The sequence below is a fragment of the Chrysochloris asiatica genome, unplaced genomic scaffold, assembly GCF_000296735.1.
Source record: "Chrysochloris asiatica unplaced genomic scaffold, ChrAsi1.0 scaffold00037, whole genome shotgun sequence".
Taxonomy (NCBI): domain Eukaryota; kingdom Metazoa; phylum Chordata; class Mammalia; order Afrosoricida; family Chrysochloridae; genus Chrysochloris; species Chrysochloris asiatica.
This window is the reverse complement of record NW_006408555.1, coordinates 2,491,608-2,511,272: the sequence shown is the minus strand read 5'-3', so window position 1 is coordinate 2,511,272 and position 19,665 is coordinate 2,491,608.

The following is a 19,665-nucleotide window of genomic DNA, read 5'->3' as shown; positions in this document are numbered from 1 at the left end:
TGAAAAGTGACGCTTTTCCATGTGTTTTGACTTACCAGTCAGCTAACAAAACCCAGCCCTTCAGCAAGGTGGATTGCATACCCCACATCTTTTGTTGATTTGGGTAAATGAAGCTTTTCAGAGATTGAAGAACGAGGGGGTGGTCTGGGCCTTGTACCATCATCTGAAGTGTGAGAGTGTGTGAATGTGTTTGTGTGAGAGGTGTCAATGCATGTGCTTGTATGTCCGAAATGTATGTGTGTGAGAGAGTCTGTGTAAGACATGGGCCTGTGAGTGTACGAGTGAAGAAGAATGTGTGTACGTGTGTATGTTGTGAGGGTGAGGGTGAGTTGGGGAGAGTGCGCTGTGTGTCAGTGTGATGGATTGAGTCAGGACATTGAGTCTCTGTGAGGGTCTTGATTTCAGAGCATCTAATATTTCTCTCCAAATACTCCCTGTCAGCACCCTTGCTTAAAATGGACCATGAACACAAGAAGAGATATAGGATATGGGTGGTCTTCCCCCTCACATCTCTAACTCCGCCCTCCCCTTCTTAGTATTGACTTTCCACCTGCATTTTCGTTTCCCATCTAAAAGGTAGCTATGACTCAACAGTTCCCTTGTTTTTTGTGCTGGCTGGAATAACCAACTGTTGAGGTCCCACCAGGAGTTTTTTGGCCTGGGAGAGCTTCTGTAGGGATTCCAGAATGAATGAGGGGGCGGGTCTTTGTACAAGGAACTGCTTTGGGAAATGAACACTATAGTGCATTCGGTACCCCTCAAAAGGCCGAAACGATGTCGAGCAGGATGGGGCTCTCTTGCTCAAGTGGCTTCTGGTGTTCGAGCTCATCCTCGTGTGACGTAGGACTCCTTGATGTCTTTTCCATGTTGTGCATTGTGTCCTTGGGGGAAGCTGTAAGTTGGCACCGGTGAAGGCGAGGAACAGCTCTGACTTTATCTGCCTGATAGGTTAGGGTTCTGCTATGATTTGAAAGTCACCCATCTAGGACAGTCCCCTTCCCTCTTTTTCATTTGAGTGTGTTTCCTTAGAAACCAACTATCTTGCCTGAAGCATGCATTTGTGGAATAACAGAGAAAATTACAGAGTAGATCATAGGTTCCCAGGTAACTAGCTTTAGGGCTTCATCAGGTGAGGTTTGTACCAATTGATGATGATGATGGTGATGGTAGCAGTAATGTTAGTGATCATGGTAGCGATGGTGGTGGTGATGATGATGGTGGTAATGACGTTGGTGATCGTGGTTATAGTAGTGGTGATGATGGTGGCAGTGATGGTTGTGGCAGTGATGGTGGTGTGGTGTTGATGGTGATGATGGTCGCATTGATGGTGGTCATGATGGTGGTGGTGTTGGTGATGACGCTGGTGGTAGTGATGGTGGTGTTGCTGTTGGTGACAGATACTGGTAATGATCATGATGGTGATAATGGTGGTGTTTTCAATGGTGATGGTAAAGAAGATGGTGACTTACACTTATGTGGAACTTACTATGCACCAGGCCCTACTCCGTGTCCTTTGTATATATTAACTCTTTGAATTCTTATAATCATTCAGTGAGAGGAATTAGTATTACCCCCATTTTACAGATTAGTAAACTGAATCCCAAAGAGGTGAAGTCCCATACTGAAGCCCAGTAGTGAGCCTGTATTCATCACCAGAGTGGTAGCACAGGAAAATAAAAGGTTTGCTTCCTTGGAGTCAGGAAATGTACCTATAAAAAAAATGTACGTATAGACTTATTTCAAGATGGAACATAACACTCCATTAGCTTCTGGAAACAAAATATTGCCAGGGTCTTCTGGCCTTTCATTTTCTCTCTTTCTTCCTTTAACTTATTTATTTTTAAATACTTGAGCCTCCATTTCACGAAAAATATTTTCCCCTTTTGAGGTGCTTATTCACCCTGGAAAACTGGCTGCCACCCAAAAGCTGTGTATTTCAGGTACCAGTGTAAACGAGGGATTCAGATTCTCAAAACAGAACCCACTTAGGTATCATTCATTTGTCGAAAAAGCTCACACTGTTTACTTCATCGCTCTTTACCTTGTTTATTATACAAAAAGAACAGCATAAACATAAAATAAAAAACAGACGAGAAAGACGTAGCATGTTCAGGATTTTCCATGGGTGCTCAGCATTTTCTGATGACTTGCCCGTAGTGGGAGGAAACAGACAGACCATTGAACTTACAGTTCACAGACTCGTGGAGCCTCCAAGAACCCAGAGCTCTGTCTAGGGCCACAGATGGTGCTATGCATGGAGTGACAGGCCAGGCTTGGTGCTCGATGTTGCCATAGCCTGTGGATCCTTCTTGGTTCTTTGAGGAAAGCACAGACTATCTTGATGGTAGTGTTAGGTGTAACTGTTTTCCCAACTCATATAGCAGCTTGTGTATAACAGACTGAAACATGGCTTGGCCCTCTACTATCTCCTATGATAGTTTGGCATCCACCAGCGTCTGAGTCTACTTTGCGGTCATCATGCTCATCCATCTCATGGAAAATCTCTCTCAGGGTTTTGATGTGTCTCCATTTTACCAACCGTCTCCTCCCACACCCTTTCCTATTGATTTGTCTAAACTTCTAAGGGGTGTTTGGGTTGTACTTCTTGTAAGATTGATTTGTTTGCTTTTTTTTTTGGACAGTCCACAATATATTCAATATTTTTCTCCAACTATGTGCCAGGAGGGAAGTAGGGGGAAATCCATAATCCTTGGACCAAAGAAACTTGATTCTGGGTTGTGGGGAGGCTAAAAAGTAGACAGGTCATTAGAGTGTCATGTGATGGCAAGGACAGTCTCATTTCATCTTCTGTTTCATGAGCGTTGTAATGGGAAACCTCAGCTGTTTCCACATTCCTGTGCAGTTATAGTGGGGCCAGATGACCGGTGTGGGCAGTGGACAGTAAGGTCCACATGGTCAGAGATGGGGACAGGCAGCACTGGGTTAATTTTCTGCTTCAGCTGCATGTAGGGAGTGTTGCCCCTGTCATCCTGGGTCCCTGCTGTGTGTCGAACAAGACCCCACTGGACTCTTGTGAGTGTGTGGGGCGAGCAGACTGAAGGTCAGCCTGTTACAGCACTAGTCTTAGGGGGCGAGGCTTCGGGGCCAGGCTAGGCATCAGGCATGGGGGGCTCTGGCCACCACCCACTCTGCCCGAGTCTGGGCACCAAGCCACAGGTGGTATTGATGCCATCCACTCCCAGTGTTTATTTTTGGCCTTTTCCCACCGGGCTGGCTATCAAGCTAGACACATTTGCTTTTCTGTAATCTCGTCTGGTTCCCAACTCCGGGATTGAGGTGGGAACTGAGGGGAGGGCTCCTATCTGCATTGACACAGAAGTGCCACTTGTGTGTCTTTGATGGTGAGATTAGAACGGTGTTCGGTAAAAGGGGAAAAGCACCCTAGGAAAACAGGCAGGGCTTCTGTGTGGCAGGAGTTCCTGGGGAGTCGGCCTGGCCATGCCTCACACAACATCTCTTTCCTGTGGCCCCACGGAGACAGGCGATGGGGCCAGGTTCCCCGTTTGCAAGCTCTGACTGACTCCCCCCAGGTGGTTGAGGGATGTACCTGTCTTGTCATGTTAGCCTTGGTCCATTCCTCGTGCCTTTGTCACCCACCCTGTATCAGAGGCAAAGGAACCCTGGTGGTACTGTGGTTAATTGCTTGGCTGCGAACCAAGAGGTTGGCGATTCCAGCTCACCATTGGCTGTCAGAGGAAAGGCCAGGCAGAGATGGCAGCTGAGGGGACCCTGGGGGGCTGCTCTCCTCTGTCCTGCAGGACTGCCGTGAGTTCGCACGGACCCGATGGCGGTAGGTTTGGTTCCAGAAAGAAGAGACAGAACTGATGGGGAGGTTGGATGCTGGAGCCAGGGTGAGCCCAAAGCTGGGGCCCTTCCAGTGCCTCATAGCAGGGAAGTCCCTTCTCGTATCCCCTCACTTTGGGACACTGTCCTTTTTTACTGAACTTTATCCTTGAGGCATGTGGTTGGCCTGATCAACTTCTCTGTGGTGGTCTCACAGACCTTCAAGGTCTGTGAGACCAAGTGAAAATCCTGGAGAGCCGTCTTGGACCTTAACCTGTGACTTGGTCCTCTCTTTATGGTTTAGATTTGCGTTCACTTTCTGTCTCCGTCAGACATACTTACCACCTGCAGAATCAGTGCTTCAGGCCACAACCAAGGGTCCCCATGATCCAATCCAACTGGCCTTCCTCAGTCGACCCCCCATTATTCGTCCTTTGCCCCTCTTGTCCTCCCATCCTCAGCCTCCGGTGCCTCTTCAGAGACACTGCCTACCCTGGCATGAGGTTCACTCCTGGGCTTGTGAGCCAGCAGTTCAGGGTTCCAGCCCCAAGTCAGCCACTTCTTAACAGTGTGTCTGTCCCCTTGTCACTTGTCCACCAGTGGAGGCATGTTGCTGGGATTCTGGGCAGACTAGTGGTAAAGGTGTGAGGCTAGACTTCCAGAAGTCAGCCTGTGACGGCTCCGTGCGTGGTTCACAGCTGTCCATATAGCAGACCAGCGCAAGGACAGTGTAGGACCGGTGGTATTTTGTATTATTGGGCATGGGATTACCATGAGTCCAGGACCAACTCGGTGGCCACTAATAGCTGTCACATCAACCCAAGTCACTTTCTCTCCTAACCTCAGCTTCCTCATTTTTAAAATGAAATGAACCCATGAGCCGTCTTCAGTGGCTTGGGTGAAACAAAGTGTGTGAAACTCTAACCCAGGACCTTCGCTGCTGCAGCAGATGTGGCAGGAGGCAATCACAGGCCCTGACCGCCGCTCTTCTGAGTCTCTGCACCCCGTGGCTGGAGAGTTACATGTGACACACTACCCCTGTGGCTGCCCTTTGTTAACTGGTGAGCTGGAAGAAACACCCCACTTCCCAACAGCATCGAATGCTAGACATGAAGAACAGCATATACAGGGAGACTTCTCCAGCCAGACCCTAGAGGGAGCCAGGACGGTGATGCACCCCTGAGTGGGAAATGGCCGGAGGAGCCTGTCTGGACCCTCCCCCCACAGAGGACCAGCCTCCCCCCACCCCACCCCCTGAGCCCGTCACCAGCACTCATGACCCACAGGGTTCAGGTCAATGTCTGCCGGCACGCACTTGCTTTTTAAAATTTTGTTTTTAATTTCTAAAACTGGGAGGCTCACTAGCCATTTATTTCAGATTTCTGACTTCCTGTGAGACGTGGGGCTTGGACAGCCCAGGCCAGTGGTCCCCATAGCAACTGAGCTGTGGGCGAAATGTCCCAAACTTGCAGGCATTTGAAGTGGTACCTGGGCAGAGATGAGGGAGGACAGAAAGAGACGTGGGAGAGAGAAAGGGGAACCCAGAGAGTCAGAGGTGGGAGAGAAAGGGAGACACAGAGAGACAGAGACATATGAAGAGAAGAGAAACAGTGAGAGGGAGAGACAGAATGTCAACACGTGTGACTGTCCAACATATAGGACCCCCCATATCCATGTCCACCGCCCCTTCTTCAGGATGAGCAGCTGAGTGACTAAATGCCTCCACCTGTATCAGCACCCCGGTGTCAGAGCACACCTGTCTCCACAGGTTTCCGGGGCTGAAGTTTGGGGAGTAGATGGCTCACCACACCTGTCTCTCTGTCACTGTCTCTGAGTCTCTCTGTTTCTACCTGTGTGTCTGTCCCTGTCTTCCTCCCTCTTTCTCTTATTCACTTGTATACACTCTGTCAGCCAATAACCTTATGAGCAGGAATTTCCATGTGTGGGGCAGAGAGGAATCCAAATGAATGCAAGATGAGCCAGGGCCCTGCCTGGGGTGCCTGGGACACCCACAGAAATGCACTCAGTGTGGCACTATCTTCCTGCTCAGCAGCCCACAGACCTCACCAGGCTGCGTGAGAAAGAGCCACCAAGGTTTTCTGCATAAACCCACAGGGACGGCAGGTGAGACACCTACCCCGCAAGTGCAGATTGTTGATGTGGGTGCAGCCCTCCTTCCCTCAGTCGGGGAGGCAGAGTGCCTTCTGGGAGGAGCACATTGAATGCCGGCTCTGCTGGCCGACGGACGCGCTGTATCTCAGGACAGTTAATTTCCCTGACCACTCTGTGCTGCCCGTGGTAGATTCTTCAATGTCTGCTTCAGTCCAGTGAACACCAGACATACAGCCGCCCCGAGCCCAGCACCCAGGGATCCAGAAGCCTGTGTGCTTTCCCTCACCCAAGGTCACCTCTGTGGTCAGAAGGGGTCTTCAGCTGTCCCTCGTGTTCTCTAATCTGTCCAGCATGTGCCAGCATGATGCATGCTGGGCACAAGGAGGACGTGGTCAGTGGCTGTACTCCAGCCTCTGGGAGGTCTGTGCGTGAGGCCGGAGAAGGGTCAGCAGCCCGGTCCCATTGGTGAGGACACCGGGGTCAGCATCTCCATTTACGTCACCTTTGACGATGGGAGGTGGTAACATTGTTGCTAATCACTTGTCCCTGAGCTAAAGGCCATCTTGGAGTGGTGGCAAGTGACCTGAACAGGTAGCTATGGATGTTTTCTCCTTCCTGGGCAGAGTGTGGGATCGGTCCTGTGTGGGTTTCCAGTCTTGTTCCATAGTCCGGTGACCTTCTGTGTCTGATGCCTAAGAAGCCACCCTCCTTGGGGTCCTATCTGTAAAAGACTGTGGTACTGTGAGTTGGGAGAACTGAGATTCAATGCTGGTTGTACACACTCCTTACCAGGACCCACCCCAGTTCTCCTCCTCTTTAAAATGGAACTTTGCTGGCATGTGTGTCTGTAGACATAGCCCAGCATGTAGCACGTAGTAGATACCACTAGTACATGCCAACATATGCCCATTTTACAGCTTGCTGTTGGTGGTGGTTGCCCCTGAGATGCAGAACCGCCGAGTAAGAAAACACTGCTGGTTTCCTAGGGTACCATCAGTCCACCAGGCCTTCCCCAGGGAGCCGCTGGGTGGATTCTATTCACCGACCTTCAGGTTAGCAGCTGCGCTCTTAACCACTGCACTGCCGTGTTTCAGCCTGGATAAGTTAAACAACTTGTCTGCAGTGGGCACTGAGCCCCAGGAGCACAAACCTGCCCCATTCCTGACTCTCAACTCTGAGCCCTGCCCTCCTGTGCTCCAGGCTGGTCTGCGAGCCCCCGGATCCTGCACCCCAAGAAAGATGGCTTCGTGGTGAATGAGAAAGCAATCAGCAGCAGGATGGTGTTCCGGGGGCTTGCTACTTGGGAACCATCCCAACCTTCCAGTTGAATTGCACTGGCTGTTCCCCACACTGACAAGCGTCCGGGACCCACCAGTTCAAAGTCCCTAATTTTCCCATGGTGTGTTCCGGGTTTTAAAAAACCCAGAAGAACAGAGAAGCGTGTTCACTCTCGGCCAGATTGCCACTTCATCTTCAGCATCAGACCCTTTCTCCCCACACATGTCACATGGAGAAAATCAATGTATTATTTATGGTATGTTTATGCCTTACATCATGACTGCTTAATCTGCTTTCACAAGGCACCAAACTGTGTACTGGAAGCTAAGAACTTCAGAGAATGTGCCCCTGTCACTGCAAGGTTCCAGGATAGTCAAGAACATGAACTGCCTCAGAATGGCGCAGGCCAGGGGGCAGAGAACAGTTCCAATGAGGCGGGTTGCTCTCTCCCGACTCCAGGTCTCATTGGTCCTGTCTGTCTTCCCCTTCCCCTCTCTGTCTCTGCATGTGTCTTTGTCCTTTCCTTAACTGCCCCCCTCTCTCTCTCCCCTCCTCTGTGTGTATCTCTGTTGGTCTGTCTGTCACTCTCTCAGTCTGTCTCTCTGTATCTTTCTCTATCGCTCTCTCCAAGTTTGTCTGTGTCTCTGCCTATGTCTCTCTGTTTTTTTTCTCCCTATGTCTGTCTGTCTCTCTGTGTGTCTATCTGTCTCTCTCTGCCTCTCTCTCTCTCTCTCTCTCTCTCTCCCTGTGTCTGTCTCTCTCTTGCACATATACACACAATGGAGGACAACAAAAACCACTGTTTTAAAACTTGCATCACGCTCACCCCTAATTCACAGGGACCTTCCCATTGATTTCCTGTCCTGGGGAAGGAAAATTTCTATACTTTGCTGAGCTTTCTCGTTAGGATCCTGACAAATGAGAGAAAGAAGAACTTTAAGCCCACCACATTTCCAAATATGGGATCAGAATGTGCCCTCACCTCCCCCACTGCCCTGTGCCCTGCACGTCATGACAGTGGGGCCCAGGTGTCCCCAGGGGGCCGTTCCTCATGGACCTGTCTCACCCAGCTCCCAGCAAGCACCGAGCCTGCCTGTGCGGCCACACAGACTTCCAGTGAAACCCAAGATGGGAATGGGCTAACCTTTCAAAACAATGCCCCGCTTTCTTTAAGGCCAGTCTGACCGTCCCGTTCCGCCCGCTCCGCTTCTGATTAATGGGGCCTCCGGGACCCTGGGGCGCGGCCTCTGCCATCAAGGCGGCCTTTTCTAGGCATACAGCCCCCCAGTGGATTCTCAGGATGACCCTAGAGGGGGACCCATCTTTCAGCTTTTCCTGTCAAGAACCCTTGCCTCCTTCGAATGTGAGCAGCGGGGACAAGCACGGGATGTGTCCACCCATGTGGCCAGTGATGAAGTCATCCGTCTGAGCCGGCCTCCCAAGTTCCATCCGGCACACATACCGCCGCCAGGAATGTCCCTAATATCTCATCCCTGGAGTTCCTAACAGTCAGAGACCGGCTTCGAGCCTCCAACCCGGATCACAAGCAGTAACTGTCGTCCCAGGGCACCCCTGTCGTCTCGGCCACCGGCAAGAACACACTCAAGGCTCTCTGTCTGCGTCTCTGGTCCAGGGAATGGGAGCGTGACTACAGAACCCCACTCGGTACCCTAAGACCCACAGCCATGCTGCAGAAGGCCAGAGGTCAGCATCCGCAGGAAGTGGGCTCAGAAATACTCAGCTACTGGACTCTTAAGTTCCTGGTGTTGGTTTAGCACCCACTGGGGGAGTCACTGTTCTCCTAAGATGCTCTCCAGATGGCACCCAGGAATTTGGGTGTTACTTGAGGAAGGATCCGTGGACGTTTGGTCCCTGAGTGAGCTCTCTAGTGCCGCTGTAACACAAATACCACAAGGGGTGGCTGCAGCAAACAAATGTATTCCTTCACAGTTTGATGGTGCCGGTGTGCCGTGGAGTCATTCCAACTCCTAGTAACCCTATGTAGGGTTTCCAAGGCTGTAGTATTTACAGGAGCAGAAAGCCTCATCTTTCTTGCTCGGAACAGCTGGTAGTTTCAAACTACTGAACTTGAGGTGAGCGGCCCGATTCGTAAGCACTACACTACCAGAGCTCCTTCCTTCATAGTTTGTTGTTGTTATGTGCCATGGAGTTGGTACTGGCTCATAGCAACCCTATGTACAGCAGAACGAAACACTGCCCGGTCCTGGGGCAACCTCACAATTCCTGCTACACTTGAGCCCATTGATGCTGCCATTGTGCCCGTCCTTCTCATTGGACGTCTTCCTCTTTTTCTCCAACCATCCACTTTATCTAACATGATATCCTTCTCCAGTAGCTGGTCCCTCCTGATAATATGTCGGAAGTATGACAGACAAAGTCTGGCCATCCTGGCTTCCAAGGAGCACTCTGGGTGTACTTCTTCCAACACAGACCTATTTGTTCCTTTGGCAGTCCATGGTACTTTCAATATTTTCCTCCAACACCATAACTCAAATGCATCATGTCTTCTACGGTCTGCCTTATTCACTATCAACTTTCACATGCATATGTGGCTTGCATCAGGCGCACCTTGGTCCTCAAACTGACATCTTTGCTCTTCAACACTTTAGGTCTTGTACAGCAGATTTGCCCAATGTAATACGTCATTTGATTTTTTGACTGCTGCTTCCATGAATGTTGATGAGTTTGGTGGTGGTGGTGATATGAGTTTGGTGGTGGTGGTATGCCACAGAGTCGGTTCCAACTCATAGTGACCCTGTATAGGGTTTCCAAGGCTGTAAATCTATGGAAGTAGAAAGCCTCATCTTTCTCCCCCAGAACAGCTGGTAGTTTCGAACTGCTGACCTTGAGGTTAGCAGCCCGATTCATAACCACTGCATGACCAGAGCTCCTAAAATGAGTTTAGGAGGCTAAAAGTTCAAATTCGGGCCTCTAACTCTAGGGAAAGGCTTTCTCTCTGTGTTGGCTCTGGGGTGAGGTCCTTATGTCTTCAGCTTCAATTCCTTGGTAATCCCCATGTGGCATGTCATCTGTGTCCCCTGCATCTAGGCTTGTTCCTTTCATATCTTATAAGAGGCAGACTCAAGATACACCCTATACTGCTCCTGCTTCCTTAGCATAACAGAAATCTCCTTCCTTAATGGCATTGTAAACACAGGCATACTGCTGGGTACCATTAAGTCAGTTCTGACTCATAGTGGCCCCATGGACAACAAATCAAACACTGGCCAGCCCTGTGCCTGATCCCATTGTTGTGGCCATTGTGGCAGTCCCTCTGATTGAGGAGTTTCCTCCTTTTCATTTCACTAAGCATGATGTCCTCCTCCAGGGACCAGTCTGTCCTGATGAGATGTCCAAAGGATGTGAGAAAGGCTCGCCATCCTGGCACCTAAGGACCAGTCCGGCTCTTCCTCTTCCAAGACAGATCCTCCCCTGACATTAGTGAGTGGATGAGAGCTGTGAGTGGTCTGCTTCCCCTCACTAGGTTGTGAGTTTATTCAGGGTGGGCTTGTTCCATCTCTTGTACCCACTGATGGTTCCCTTTCCCTAAAACAGTATCTGCTTGAGGTAGGAACTCAATGGACATTATTTTTTTAAAGTTTTTTTTGTGAAGTGAGTGATAGTTTACATGGGAGAACATCAGCTTTATACTTATCCTGTAGTGTTTCATTTCATTGCAATGATTATAATCCCCTCCATGCATCATCATTCAACAGTATTTGCTTGTATTCCTTCTTCTCTTTTTTTTTTTAACAATCGTTCAAACAACCAAAGGGCACACCCTGCAAGCCTGCCCCCCAGCCACCAGCACACAGCCCCTCTCCCTCCATGAGTCTAGAGTCCTCAGCTGTTCTGTCTCTCCATTAATAGACATTTGATGGGTTGATGTGTTGGGTGTGTGTTCTCTTTATCTTACTATTGTAATGTCTTTCAAGCTTACCTGACGTCTTACCCAAGCCCCCCAAGCCCCCTAAGGCCCTTCACCCTGGGAGTCAGTTTATATAACCGGCCACCCCTTCCAGGCATTGTTGATTGGATCAGGGAAGCAACCTTGCTCAAACTGGCCAATCAGAATCCATCTTGCTTTAGGTCGCTAGATAAGTACAGTATTGATGAAACTATTTCCTCAGAAACAGAAATGGCCTGGAAGAAGACAGACAATGAGGAGGAACGCTAATGTTTACTGTGTTTGATCCCATTGTTGTGTCTACTGTGGCAACCCCTCTGATTGAGGCTTTTCCTCTTTTTCACTGACCCTCCAGTTAACCAAGTATAATGTCCTCCTCCAGGGACCAGTCTCTCCTGATGCTCTGTTGAGGTGGGGGTGGGGTGGGGGGATTTGGGGGAAGGGGGAGGGCACCACTGCACTCAGGAGTGCACAAGAGTTCCCGTTACTCCACGTCCACATCAACACTTGCTGTTGTCCGACTTCTAATCCTACTCATCCCCGTGAGTGTGACATGGAATCTTTTTGTTAATTTGATTTGCATTCTGCCATGAGCAGTGGTGTTGAGCATCTTGTTGGAGTAAAAAGCCACCTATTGTGTGGTTCCCCTGATAGAAAATTCCCAGAAGAGGCAAATCTATTAAGACAGAAAGTAGGTGGATGGCTGCAGAGTCTGGGGGTGGGATTGCTAATGAGTGTGGGTTTTCCTTTAGGGATGATGAGAAAGTTCTGGAACTAGACAGAGGTATCACGGTTGTACGGCATTGTGAAGGTTCTCAGTCCTCCTTTATCTACGCTTTTCAGTGGATAAGACGCTCGGTGTTCTGTTACGTCAATTGAGCAGCAGTAGGAGGAAAGGTTGTGTGTTCCAGTGGCCCCTGGGCTTTGGGGAGGGAGCAAATTATCTTTTAGCTTTTATCTTCTCCTGACCTAGCTTCTCTTGACCTGCTCCTTTTGCCTATATGCTGGCACATTCACCGACAGGTTCTGCCCCCTACTGAGTTTTCGGGAGTTGACCTCAAGATAAATGTCTTGGGTGGCTTGGGGGCTTTTTTGGAGTCGGTGGGGGACTTTGCCGGTGGCCGGGTACCCAGGTGAGCACTCGAGAGGTCTCTCCGAACGTGCCGGTTGCCCTAGCCAGGCTGGCGCCTAGCCCACGCAGTCCCTCTGAGAACGCCAACTGAACAATAAATACTTGTTTGGATCCTCCTCCCAGACACATTTGGGCTGCATTTCGGGCAATTTTATGGACAACTGCTATTTTGAGTGTTCCCAAATTCCCAAATTGCACGTGAAACATCTGCAGGGCGAACATCTGGCCTGTTTAATGTGCAGAGCCTCGTGTGCCGACTTGGACGTAAATCTGAAGCCGTCCCCGGACCCAGCACCATGGGTTCAGCTGCGGGGCGGATGGGGCCCTGTCTAGATCCAGGAGTCAGACCTCTGTGGGTGGGACAGTGATGACGGCGTCAGGTGAGGTCACCTGGCTGACCTGAGGAGCTGTGGGCGGTCTCCACCCTTTCACAGGGGCTGTTGTTGCCCACCCACGCTGCGTGAGCACGGTGGGCCTACCTCCCCCACCATCCTGCCCAGGCCTGCAGCCCCGGCTGGACACAGTCCCAGAAGGTGACCCCTTGTTCCCTGCCACACTTCTTTAGGGCATCCTATGCTCCCCACTGACCACCTTAACCTCCCTACTGCCTCTCTGGGCCTCACAGACACTGCTCTTCCCTCCGCCCATCCTTCCTGCACCTGGCCTCCCTCCTCGCCCTCCGCCCTTCCTCCAGATGAAGCCAAGCGTCACCTCCCTTTGTGTGTGTCTCTCCCTCACTGGCACCTTGGCACCTACCAAGGCTTGGCTCCCTGTTGTGAATCCCTGCATAGAAGGTTTCCAAGGAGTGGCTGGTGGGTTTGAACCCCCAACTCTGCGGTTAGAAGTCTAGTGTTTATTCTCCAGAACCTGACTCCTAGCAGACCGCAATAAGTAGAACGCAGCTGAGGGGGCCTTCACTGACTGAGTCTGGCAGGTCTGGGCAAGGGAGTGGGGATCTTCTGTCTCACCCTGAAGGACTCACGAGTCACGCACCTGCTCCTTCATCCGTTCATCTTTTCATTGCATTCCTGCTGTGTCACTGTTTGTCATTCGGTTGACCCTGGCTCACTGCAAGCCCACGGGTAACAGAGCAGAACACTGCCCATCCCTGCGTCATCTATGTGGCCTCTGTCTCTGACCATGTTCTGGCGCCATCTCCGCTTCATTGGTTAATTTGAGGGAGGAGCTCACCAGGCCTTTCTTCCTCCTCTGTCTGGGGGCTCCACTGAAACCCGCCCACTGTGGATGTTCCTGCTGGTATTTGAAATCCTGGTGCCATTGCTTTCAGCAGCATAGCAGCACACAAGCCACCACAGATTGACAGACTGACAGACTGACAGACGGCAGCGGATGCTGGCCCCCGGAAAATAGCATCTGAGCAAGACGACCCCTCACAGGGCTGCTTGTCACACCCAGACTTCGTAACCAGATGAATTCCAAGAGAGTCATCTTGTCATTAACAAGGAGCGGATCAGTCAGCACGTACCCAGCATGGGGCTGCAGGTACTTGGAGGAAACTCCAGTCATGGCCGGAGCCCTCCAGTAAGTTGCTCACACTCTACTTGGGGAGGTGGGACACCCACACCAAGTGGGATAACGGCTGTGCCATGTACCCCGATCCTCAGGCTGGACTGAAAGCATGGACCACAGAGGCCCCCACTTCCAGGCCTAGTGTGGTCCGCAGTTTTCATCTTTCCTTGGTAACGTCAAATACAGTTGGAGCCAAGGGCCCTGGGGCTTGTTTCAATAGTGCCATCCATGTTCTTTTGTTTGTGCCTACACAACAATGCTGCCAGTGAGCCAGGGTGTCCATGGTCGGACAGGGGCAAGGGAGAGAGACCTTGGCTGTCGTCTTGGCCAGCTTCACCCTGGCCCTGCATGCCTGCAGATTTGTAGCCACCCTAATGTTATTCCAGCATGCGTTATCCTCAAAGCCCTCAGTATTGGCTCCCTTGCATGTGCCCGCTGTCCGCCATGTTGTCCCACTCAGATGGAAGTTTGCTGCGTTAATGTCTCCCCACTGCCTAGGAACCTGTTGGGTACATCATAGGTATCACGTGGTTGTAAATGAATTAATTAGCAAATGAAGGAGTGTGGGTGGTATGTCAAGGGCACGCTGCAGCGAAGGCGACAGCAGTGTGGTCATCTTGACTGTTGTTTGTTGATAGGTGCCATTGACTTGGTTCTGACTCATAGCAACCCTGTGAACAGCAGAATGAAACACTGCCCGGTCCTGTGCCAACCTCACAGGCATGACTGTACTTTAGCCCACTGCTGCTGCCATTGTGCCAATGCGTCTTGTTGGGGGTCTTCCTCCTTTTCTCCTACCCTCCACTTTACCAAAATTGATGTCCTTCACCAGGGACTGGTCCCTTGTGACAATACATCAGGAGTATGAGAGGCAAAGTCTGGCTGTCTTGTCTTCTAAGGAGCATTCTGGCTGTACATTTTCAAATACAGATTGGTTTGTTCTGGTAATCCATGGCACTTTCAATATTCTTCTCGAACACTCTAACTGTAATGCATCAATTCTTCTACGGTCTTCCTTATTCACTGTCCAACTTTCACATGCATATGAGGTTATTGAAAATACCATGGCTTGTATCAGGCACACCTTAGTCCTCAAACTGACACCTTTGCTCTTCAACACTTTTAAGAGGGCGTGTACAGCAGATTTGCGTAACGCAATACGTCATATGATTTCTTGACTGCTGCTTCCAGAAGTGTTGATGGTTGAGCTGAGCAAAATGAAATCTTTGACAACTTTAATATTTTCTCCATTTATCTTGATGTTATTTATTGGTCCAGTGGTAAGGAATTTTGTTTTCCTTACACTGAGGTGTAACCTATAATGAAGGTTGTAGTCTTTGATCTTCGTCAATAAGTATTTTAAGTTCTCTTTGCTTTCAGCAAGCAAGATTGCATCATCTGCATATCACAGGTTGTTAATGAGTCTTCCTCCAACCCTGCTGCCACGTTTTTCTTCATATAATCCAGCTTCTCGAATTATTTGCTCAGAATACAAAAATATGGTGACAGAATACAACCCTGGTGCACACCTTTCCTAATTTTAAACCATTTAGTGTCCCCTTGTTCTTTCCAACAATTGCTACTTGGTACAGGTTCCACAAAGGACAATTAAATGTTCCGGAATACTCATTCTCCTCCATGTTGTTCATAGTTTGTCATGATCCACACAATCGAGAGCCTTTGCACAGTCAATAAAGCACAGGCAAAAGCAAACAGCTTTCTGGTATTCTCTGTTGTCGGCCAAGATCCATCTCACGCTAGCAGTGAAATTCCTCGTTCCACATCCTCTTTTGAATCTGGCTGGAACCTCTTGCAGTTCCCTGTCAATGTACTGCTGCAGACCTTTTTAAATTATCTTTAGCAAAATATTGAGGATTTTCACATTCTGTTGGGTCGCTTCTCTTTGGAATGGCCATAAATATGGATCTCCTTCAATTAGTCAGCCAGGTAACAGTCTTCCAAATTTCTTGGCTCAGGTGAGTGAGGGCCTCTAGTGCCACATCCGTTTGTTGAAAGATTTTATTTGTTTTCCTTCAATTCCCAGATCCTTGTTCTTTGCCAATTCCTTCAAGGTACCTTGAACTTTGTTCAGTATCATTGACTCTTGAATATATGCTACCATTTGAAATGGTTGAACATCGACCTTTTCTTTTGGGTACAGTGACTCTGTATATTCCTTCCATCTTCTTTTGATGCCTTCTGCATCATTCAATATTTTCCATAGAAACCTTCAGTTTTCCAAGTTGAGGCTTGAATTTTTTTCTTCAGTTCTTTCAGCTTGAGAGATGCTGAGCATGTTCTTCCCTTCTGGTTTTCTTACTCCAGAATTTTTCACATTTCATTATAATATTTGACTTTGTCTTCTCAAGCTGACCTTTGAAATTTTCTTTTCAGCTCTTTTACCTTCTCATTTCTTCTATTTGCTTTAGCATCGCTACACTGAAGAGCAAGTTTCAGAGTCTCTCTGACATCCATTTTGGTCTTTTCCTTCTTTCTTGTCTTCTTAATGACCTTTTGCTTTCTACCTGTCTGATGTTCTTGATGGCATCCCACAACTCTTCTGGTCTTCGGTCATTAGTGTCCAATTTGTCAAATCTGTTCTTGAGATTATCTCTAAATTCTGGTGGGGTATGTTCAAAGTTATATATATTTTTTATGTTTTATTGTAAATTATGTCATAGTTTACATGGGAGAACATTAGTTTTACATTCATCATATCGTATATCATTTCATTGCTATGGTTACAACCCCCTCACAGTTATATTTTGCCTCTCATGGACTTGTTTTAAGTTTCTTCAACTTCAGCCTGAACTTGGATATGAACAATTGATGGTCTGTTCCATAGTCTTCCCCTGGCCTTGCTTTGATTGATGATGTGGAACTTTTCTACCGTTTTTTTCCACAGGTGTAGTTAATTTCATTCCTGTGTATTTCATCTGGTAAGGTCCATGTGTATAGTCATATTTTATGTTGTTTAAAAAAAGATATTTGCAAGAAATAAGTCAATGGACTTGCAAAATTCTACCATGTGATCACCAGCATTGTTTCTATCACCAAGGCCATATTTTCCAAGTACTGATCCTTCCTCTTTGTTTCCAACTTTTTGCATTCCAATCACCAGTAATTATCAATTCATCTTGATTGGATGTTTGTTTAATATCATACTGAAGAAGTTGGTAGAACGCTTCAATTTCATCATCACTGGCTTTAGTGGTTAGTGCATACATTTGAATAATAGTTATTATATTAACTGGTCTACCTTACAGGTGTATGGATGTTACCCTATAAGAAACAATGTTGTACTTCAGGATAGATCTTGAAATGTTCCTTTTTAATGATGAGTGCAACTCCATTCCTTTTGAAATTGTCATTCCTGGCACAGTTAACCATGTAGTCAAATTCAAAACAACCAATACCCCCAGTCCATTTCAGCTCACGAACGCCTAGGATATTGATGTTTATGCATTCCATCTCATTTTTGACAGCACTCAGTTTTCCTAAATTCATACTTTGTACATTCCATGTATGTATGTGTGTGTGTGTGTGTGTGTGTGTGTGTGTGTGTGTGTATTTAAGTTTCTATTGTGATAGTTTACCTGGGGTAATCATGCAATGATTACAATCTCTGTGCATCATTATTCAGCAGTATTTGCTTCTATTCCCTCTGTTTTTATTTATTTTTGGGGGGAGGGGAGGATGTATACCAAAACACTCAGGAATATATAATAATTTAAACAACCAAAGGACACACCCTGAAGCCTGCCCACTGGCCACCACCTGGCCGCCAGCACACAGCCTTTCTCTTTCCATGAGTCTAGAGCCCTCAGCTGCTCTATCTCTCCATGTCCTCATCTCTGTCTCCATCTTTGGTGTCACTGCTTCTCTGAATAGGGCCCCACCTTCCACTCGTGCTCTTCCTTTGATGGTCCTAGGGTTCTCGGTTTCTGGACTGTAAGATTAACTACTCCCCTCTTTTGTTACAAAACTTCTGCTTTTACAGTTGTGACAATTGCAGTTAGTCATGGTAAAAATTACTCACTATTGAATCATAAGAATCTTTTCCCCATCTCCTTTCACCAGACCCATCTAGACATGATGAAACTATTCAGTGGGGATTCTACCTTCCCCTACACACTCTGAAACTAAACTCCCTCTTGAAAACTTGTAAGCCAGTCACTTCATGCCTTTATAGCCCCTCCCCTTTTAGGTAGCCAATATCTAAGTTGCCTGTCCCTATCAACTAGGATTGATCTTAGATGTGAAGACTCCTTCCCTCTCAATTGGTATTTTGAGCTACTACCTCCATAGTATAGGTCAAGATCATCCAAATTGTAGCAATTTACACTTGTTAAAAATTTTTTTTTTCTTTTTCTTTTTCTTTTTCTTTAATTCCTCTTCTAGTCTAGTTCTGATCATCCAGCCATCAAAGCTAGGTCAAACGGTTACTAGCTACAAGTTTGGGCATTCTTGTGTATCTCCTGTCACTTCACATCAGCTGGGCAGTTCGCTCTCAGCCCCAGCCCTCTGTGACTATGTCCTTGTCCATGGGCTCAGGAGTCCCAGGTCTCACCACACGTCAGTCCAACCAACCCCTCCTCTTCTCTCTCTAGGTTGATGGGAGTCTATGGAACATGGTTAAACTCAGTCCGTATCTTCATTGCTGTCTTTGCCACTCTTCCACTCACCAGTAGACCAACAGGGTTGTCAGCAAGTTTAGATACCTGTTCATCTGCTCTCTTTGAGTTCTGGTCTTGGAAAGGGATTTGTCCTAAAGGGACTTGATTGCTTGCGTTGATGGCTCCCCAGAAAACAACTTGGTTGTTCTTGTAGTAGCCAATCAGACTGCCATTTTTGTTTTGGATTTTTCCTGCTGGTCTTTCTTTCAAGACGTGTCTTCTGTTCCTCTAGCTATTCCAGGCTGGTCTGCTTATCCTTTCTAGTGGGAATGTCCCTCAGAGGGTTCTGGATGGGGCTCAGGATTCCACCTAAGGTCCTATACACTGCAAAGGCTCCACAAGAAACCTAATTCGCTGGGAAAATTCTAGAATGCCTTTTAGGTATCCTAATCAGTTATAGGCTGAAGATGGGCTTACAAACTTTCCGTAATCATGTTTCCCGCTGTTCCTTTCTATCCCACTCAGGTGTCTATTTTACAATAGTAGGCAAGGGAAACAGTATTCATAAGACAGTCAAGTATCTTAACGTTTCCTGTATTTTGCCCATTCAGTCTATCACAGAGCCTTGTTGTTCCAAGGTTGAGTATACATCACTATTTACCTCTGTCCCATTTAGCCCATGCAAACCTGCCTCCATGTTCCCCCATCTACCTTATTCTTCCATTCCCCTCCCTTTTCTTGTGTATTGCCCTCCCCAATACCTGAACTATGATGTGTCTATTCCTTATCCTGTGATCTACCATGTTCCAATCTTTAATGGGTGTTTACAGCTGTTTCTCCTCATTTTGAGTTGTGCCCCATCAGCAAATGAAGTTTCCAAAAACTTTACTCTATTTGCTTCGTCACAGTCAGCTCTACTTGGAGGAGGCAGCTCTTCTCCAGTCGTATTTTGAGTGCCTTCCAACCTGAGGGGCTGATTTTCCGGCACTGTATCTGACAGTTTTCTGGTGCTCATCATCAGGTTTCACTATTGAATATTCCGGTCCTGATGGTGTTCCACTGCTAGTCAGAAGGTTTTCAGTAACTAAATACTAGGAAGTAGTCCGCCTCGCCTCCTTCCTAGTCTGTCTTAGTCTGGAAGCTCATCTGAAACCTGTCCACCAGGGGTGGTCCTGCTGGTATTTAAAGTACAGGTGGCATAGCCAGAATCACAGCAACACACAAGCTTCCACAGTATGACAAACTGACAGGTGAGTGGTGGGTGG